At 38.3% G+C, this 7694-nt stretch overlaps 1 long non-coding RNA gene across 1 annotated transcript; it reads left to right on the top strand.

The window, feature by feature from the left end:
• Positions 1-246: 246 nt before the first annotated feature.
• LOC108030940 (uncharacterized) lies at positions 247-2388 on the top strand. Its single transcript, XR_006367460.2, has 2 exons — positions 247-1480; positions 1549-2388. It is a non-coding gene; the product is annotated as an uncharacterized LOC108030940 (long non-coding RNA).
• The last annotated feature ends 5306 nt before the right edge of the window (positions 2389-7694 follow it).

Here is a 7694-nt window from a genome sequence, read left to right as displayed (position 1 = left end):
CAGGACTTTTATTAGTGAACACCAGGTAATACTTCCCGACATGGTTGGTCAAAAATCTCGGAGCGCAGCTTCGCAGCTTCACAGATGTTTAATTTGGTATGTACGGTCGAATTTGTTACGTAAAGCACATATGTTTTCTATTTGAGACAATCCTCTTTAACAGCCTTTAGTGTGAACAAGTTGTTGCGAAGTCAAGAGACAAATTGCGGAAGTAAGTAGTGCAATTTAAAACTTTTTAACATTAAATTGTATTTTGAGCTATATTTCTTTCAGACATGTTTTTTGTGTTAATAAAATGTGAAATGGTTTACCATTATTGTTAAATAATTGTTTCAGTGATGTTTCTTTTCTTAAATTTATTTTGTCCTTGCTTAATGCCCAAATATTAAATTTTTTATTGGGAATACAGGCAAGTCGGTATGGGTAACAAATTTCTGCAGTCTTACATGAGAAAGCTTCTGAGGGTATACACTGACCACCTTTGAGGCCTGCTGGATTCGTTAGAAAGGGCACTACAGGAAAGTCAGATGTTTAGACTTCCTGGGTTCTGCTTTAAGAGTTGTCCAGATGCAGAAAATTTTGAGAAAACAAGGTTCAAAGAAGGTCAGCTAATAAATTCAAACAATAGACAAAAATAAAATCAACTTACTAAGAACTAAAGTCAATCAGATTCTAAACTTAGCCAAAATTAAACTACTCGACTTAGTATATATATATTAGATCACTCAGATTTAGAGTCATTTTGGCTGGAGGAGCCCACCAGCACCCCTATAAGGGATCTTTTGGCCTTCTTGTCCATAAAAATATTTCAGTCCGCTAACGTTTTATAATTTTTAGTAAAATTTCTTAGGTCAAAACTTGCATGTAAGAAAGCTACCCAGTCGCCAAAGATAATGTGATCCTTCAGTTAAAGGATGACGCCATCAAAACAGGGATTGCGCCACATCACCCGGTGCCACGTTATGATGGCTTACAGCAATTAGTTCATGCTCCAGTGATCTACACTGCGAAGCCAAGTAACTGGCTTCCGATCATCCACGTAGATGAGAGTACCATTATTATTAATGACTGTTCAGCGCACGTTTTAGTTGACAACGGCTCAGAAGTCCTGATTTACTGAACGTACCTCAAAACATTCAGCGACCGATAGTGCTATCCATTAAGGTAGAATTCTGCGCCTTGACTTGCATCTCGCTCACATGTCAGCGGGTCATCTTGGCAAGAAAATCAAGCTCAAGGAGGCCGAGGGCGGCCTTCATTTTTAAGATTGCGTAGTTAACAATAGTTAACAAAAATAATAAAACAAATAATAATTGATAACAATAATTAACAAAAATAATAAAATAAATAATAAGTGATACTATAACACCTATAATAAGCCTTATAAAATAGGCACCATCCTAAAGTACTTATTTTCAGGTCCACCCTTATGATACGTACGCACTCCTGGACGAGCTACGGAGAGACCTTGGGGCTGAAGGTGAGTGTCGATAATTTAATATTCAGTGGTTAGGAGGTAGAGCAACCAGACCGTCTACCCTATCCTAGGTTTCCCAGCAAGGCACGGCCCACCGAACTCAGATTCGGACCTCCCCAGGAAGATTTAGACGACGACGGCGCCCACAACAAACGAGGGCCAGGAGCTTAGCACTGTGTTGCACCACATGGAGGAACAGGCCGTGGAACGAAACGCTTTCCACCGACGACATCGACCGGATACATCGACGCAGGAAGAATAAGTTAGATTTCTAAACCCATTCTAAAGAGGTCCAGGCCACCGTAGTACCACGAAGGATTCTGGAAGTAGTGTGGGAACAGCAGATCCACGGGCGCAAGCCTATCTCGAGTTTGAGTTGAGTAGATTTGACAATCTTAGAGATGTATCCAGTATCGCGGAGCACCACGTTGTCATGCGAGACGATAAATCTATAAAACAGCGGTACTACGGCGGTCGACTCCAACGCCTGTTATTCTGCTGGGTGTGCGGGAGAGTAGGTGTCAGGAGCGTCGAGTGCTGCCAGAAGGCGGGAAATGCGCAATCATAGCCGCAGAGCGATAATATACCGGACTTCTTTTTTTTTGAGTTGTACTAAAGACTACGGAACATTTTCATTAAAATTTGCCTAGCACTCATTGTTGAGTTATTCAAAGAGTTTATGTCACCCGATTTTATAATTCCAGAAAGTGTGGACTAATGTGTAACAAATCAATATATTATTGAAATAGTTACCTGAGGAAGAATGGGGAAGAGAGAGTTAAAGTAGGGGGGAAATGAAATACGTAGCCGGTCATTTCTTGCGCTTAATATATTTACCCTCTAGTTTGGTGGGAATGGACCAACTAGCGAAAACGCCTTACACCAAATTCATAAAGTGAAATATAAATTCATGTAAAACAAAAGTTAAAATAAAAAAAAATGTATATTCCGATAAAATAAAATAATAAAAGAAAGAAATGAATTATTTGTTATAGTATTTTTGTTTAAAATGTGCAATTTAGCTGCGGTTCAGCAGCAAAAAGTTTTCTTTCATTTCATAACCAGCGGATTTTTTTAGTGCTAAAAAAATATATAAGTACCTAATTAAATATAAATTTAAATAAACTATATTTTAATAAACTAAACTTAAACGTTTTATTGCAATCGAATATTCGATATCGATGGGTGCAATGTTAATAGTAACAGTTTACCACCACTATCCAACGCTCGAGATATTAGGACATGAACAGCAGTGCCGGCTACGTCGATTAGTTAAATAGTGAAATAGTGAAATTACAAACAAAATTTAGGAAATTATTAGTGTCTAATTGTTGGGCATTCAATACCGCAGATTTTAAAAATCATATAGAAGTTTTTGATTTTTTAATTCAGAGGAGTTAGGTGTATGAACTAATGACGAACCCCCAGTTTTGCAAAATAGTGGTATGTTAAGTGACAAGCTTTTCCAATAACACAATTAGCCGTGAATGCGCCATAGATTTATTTAAAATTTCGAACTAAGAAAAATTTGACTTAAGTGGTGACCAATATTTACATGTATGAGATAAAAATTAACTTTAAAGTTAATAGACTGCTATCACAGTGAAAATCAGTTAGTGTTAGTGACTGACTGTCAGCTCAGCTCTGGCCCATTTTGATAAGAAATAATAATTTTGTAAATAAAACAGTTATTTGTGTAGAACCATAGAACTGTGATGATTATTTAAGTCCGTTGTCTGAAAAATTATATAAATGTGAAAATTAGGGCTTGTATGCGATGCTACTGCCAGGACTTTTATTAGTGAACACCAGGTCATACTTCCCGACATGGTTGGTCAAAAATCTCAGAGCGCATCTTCGCAGCTTCACAGATGTTTCCTTTGGTATGTACGGTCGAATTTGTTACGTAAAGCACATATGTTTTCTATTTGAGACAATCCTCTTTAACAGCCGTTAGTGTGAACAAGTTGTTGCGAAGTCAAGAGACAAATTGAGGAAGTAAGTAGTACAATTTAAAACTTTTTAACGTTAAATTAATTTTAGAATTAAGTTACTGATGCCCTTTCCAGACAACAGCTCAATGCAGTAGGGGATCAAGTGTCACAACGCACAGAGAGCGTTCGCTAACTTCAACTATTGAAATAACCGACAAGCCGCCTAATTGCTTCCAGAATCAAATCATTCTGGAAGAAACGTGCTTTTCGCGGAAACTTCTTACTTTTTGGAACAAAAGGCGATGTATAATTAACTTTATCTGCAAAGAGACATTACTTGACGAGCTCGATGAGAAACAGTCGTCCCCAAGGGAGTAAACCCAACACATTGCGACAACGAACCCTCTTTTAACTCGCATACAATATCGACCATGCTGACCGATCACTTTGGTGTTGGCATTTCAAATGCGCCACCCCTGCACAGTCACTCGAGTGGTCAAGTAAATCGCTTAAATACCACCTTTTTACAAATAGCCAGATGTAGAAAAACATACAGACATCCCAGACTGGATCAGGAGCGCCCAGGCTGCACTCAGCGGCAGGAAAAATGCCTCTCGCCAAAACAGGGTTTTTGAAGTAGGCGACAATGTCCTGGTAAAATGAAACCGAAGAATCGGTAACAAGTTCTCGTCGTTGGGTATGCAAATAACCGTTGAAGGGTGACCATGACCCTCATTAATGGAATGATGGTACACCAAGACCACCTTAAGTAACACCATTAGGCTGTACACCTTTTATAGTATAAAGTATTATAGTTTTTTTTGAATAGTTATAGTTTTTAGCCACTTGGAATTAGTTATAATGTAAAGATATTTGAAGTATATTATTCTGGTAGTGGGAAGTCTTAACATAAGCGCAGTCTAAATAGATTTTAAATTTACAGGTTCGAACTGATAGCCGCATCCTAGTATGGGATGAGTTTGCTTATGTAACACACACGGCGAACCTATTGGGAATTCAGGCAAGTCGGTATGGGTGACAAATTTCTGCAGTCTTACATGAGAAAGCTTCTGACCACACTGACCATCTTTGAGACCTGCTGGATTCGTTAGGAAGGGCACTACAGGAAAGTCATTTTGAGAAAACAAGGTTCAAAGAAGCTCAGCTAATAAATTCAAACAATAGACAAAAATAAAATCAACATACTAAGAACTAAAGTCAATCAGGTTCTAAACTTAGCCAAAATTAACCTACTCAACTTAACCTTAGCTAAAATCAATATCGTCAGCCCAAATATATTAGATCACTCAGATTTAGAGTCATTTTGGCTGGAGGAGCCCACCAGCACCCCTATAAGGGATCTTTTGGCCTTCTTGTCCATAAAAATATTTCAGTCCGCTAACGTTTTATAATTTTTAGTAAAGTTTCTTAGGTCAAAACTTGCATGTAAGAAGCTACCCAGTCGCCAAAGATAATGTGATCCTTCAGATAAAGGATGACGTCATCAAAACAGGGATTGCGCCACATCACCCGGTGCCACGTTATGATGGCTTGCAGCAATTAGTTCATGCTCCAGTGATCTACACTGCGAAGCCAAGTAACTGGCTTCCGATCATCCACGTAGATGAGAGTACCATTATTATTAATGACTGTTCAGCGCACGTTTTAGTTGACAACGGCTCAGAAGTCCTGATTTACTGCTATCCATTAAGGTAGAATTCTGCGCCTTGACTTGCATCTCGCTCACATGTCAGCGGGTCATCTTGGCAAGAAAATCAAGCTCAAGGAGGCCGAGGGCGGCCTTCATTTTTAAGATTGCGTAGTTAACAATAGTTAACAAAAATAATAAAACAAATAATAATTGATAACAATAATTAACAAAAATAATAAAATAAATAATAAGTGATACTATAACACCTATAATAAGCCTTATAAAATAGGCACCATCCTAAAGTACTTATTTTCAGGTCCACCCTTATGATACGTACGCACTCCTGGACGAGCTACGGAGAGACCTTGGGGCTGAAGGTGAGCGTCGATAATTTAATATTCAGTGGTTAGGAGGTAGAGCAACCAGACCGCCTACCCTATCCTAGGTTTCCCAGCAAGGCACGGCCCACCGAACTCAGATTCGGACCTCCCCAGTAAGATTTAGACGACGACGGCGCCCACAACAAACGAGGGTCAAGAGCTTAGCACTGTGTTGCACCACATGGAGGAACAGGCCGTGGAACGAAACGCTTTCCACCGACGACATCGACCGGATACATCGACGCAGGAAGAATAAGTTAGATTTCTAAACCCATTCTAAAGAGGTCCAGGCCAACGTAGTACCACAAAGGATTCTGGAAGTAGTGTGGGAACAGCAGATCCACGGGCGCAAGCCTATCTCGAGTTTGAGTTGAGTAGATTTGACAATCTTAGAGAGGTATCCAGTATCGCGGAGCACCACATTGTCATGCGAGACGATAAATCTATAAAACAGCGGTACTACGGCGGTCGACTCCAACGCCTGTTATTCTGCTGGGTGTGCGGGAGAGTAGGTGTCAGGAGCGTCGAGTGCTGCCAGAAGGCGGGAAATGCGCAATCATAGTCGCAGAGCGATAATATACCGGACTTCTTTTTTTTTTTGAGTTGTACTAAAGACTACGGAACATTTTCAACAAAATTTGCCTAGCACTCATTGTTGAGTTATTCAAAGATTTATGTCACCCGATTTTATAATTCCAGAAAGTGTGGACTAATGTGTAAAAAATCAATATATTATTGAACGCATGAAATAGTTACCTGAGGAAGAATGGGGAAGAGAGAGTTAAAGTAGGGGGGAAATGAAATACGTAGCCGGTCATTTCTTGCACTTAATCTATTTACCCTGTAGTTTGGTGGGACTGGACCAACTAGCGAAATCGCCTTACACCGCACTGTAGTTCTCCACGGGGCCGGTGACCATTTAAGTGTAGGAAAGGGATCGACCACTGAGTGGTCCCTTAAGGGTCAATGAGTGGCTTGTGTATTTTTTACAAGTGAAAAAGAGTTATAGGAGAGGGAACAAAGCTATATGAATCAAACAAATTCATATATTGAAAAATAAATTCATGTAAAACAAAAGTTAAAATAAAAAAATGTATATTCCGATAAAATAAAATAATAAAAGAAAGAAATGTATTATTTTTTATGGTATTTTTGTTTATAATGTGCAATTTAGCTGCGGTTCAGCAGCAAAAAGTTTTCTTTCATTTCATAACAAACGGATTTTTTTAGTGCTTAAATATTTAAAAAAAATAAATAAGTACCTAATTACATATAAATTTCAATAAAATAAAATATTATTAGCGAAAGGTTTTATTGCAATCGAATATTCGATATCGATGGGTGCAATGTTAATAGTAACAGTTTGCCACCACTATACAACGCTCGAGATATTAGGCCATGAACAGCAGTGCCGGCTACGTCGATTAGTTAAATTACAAACAAAATTTGGGAAATTATTAGTGTCTAATTGTTGGGCATTCAATACCGCAGATTTTAAAAATCATATAGAAGTTTTTGATTTTTTAATTCAGAGGAGTTAGGTGTATGAACTAATGACGAACCCCCAGTTTTGCAAAATAGTGGTATGTTAAGTGACAAGCTTTTCCAATAACACAATTAGCCGTGAATGCGCCATAGATTTATTTAAAATTTCGAACTAAGAAAAATTTGACTTAAGTGGTGGCCAATATTTACATGTATGAGATAAAAATTAACTTTGAAGTTAATAGACTGCTATTAGAGTGAAAATCAGTTAGTGTTAGTGACTGACTGTCAGCTCAGCTCTGGCCCATTTTGATAAGATATAATAATTTTGTAAATAAAACAGTTATTTGTGTAGGAGTTTTTCTGAGATACACAAAACCATAGAACTGTGATGATTATTTAAGTCCGTTGTTTGAAGAATTATATAAATGTGAAAATTAGGGCTTGTATGCGATGCTACTGCCAGGACTTTTATTAGTGAACACCAGGTCATACTTCCCGACATGGTTGGTCAAAAATCTCGGAGCGCAGCTTCGCAGCTTCACAGATGTTTCCTTTGGTATGTACGGTCGAATTTGTTACGTAAAGCACATATGTTTTCTATTTGAGACAATCCTCTTTAACAGCCGTTAGTGTGAACAAGTTGTTGCGAAGTCAAGAGACAAATTGCGGAAGTAAGTAGTACAATTTAAAACTTTTTAACGTTAAATTAATTTTAGAATTAAGTTACTGATGCCCTTTCCAGACAACAGCTCAATGCAGTAGGG

The sequence above is a fragment of the Drosophila biarmipes genome, unplaced genomic scaffold (assembly GCF_025231255.1).
Source record: "Drosophila biarmipes strain raj3 unplaced genomic scaffold, RU_DBia_V1.1 ptg000009l, whole genome shotgun sequence".
NCBI lineage: Eukaryota > Metazoa > Arthropoda > Insecta > Diptera > Drosophilidae > Drosophila > Drosophila biarmipes.
The sequence above is the reverse complement of the archived record's forward strand: the minus strand, read 5'-3'. Positions and strand labels throughout refer to the sequence as shown.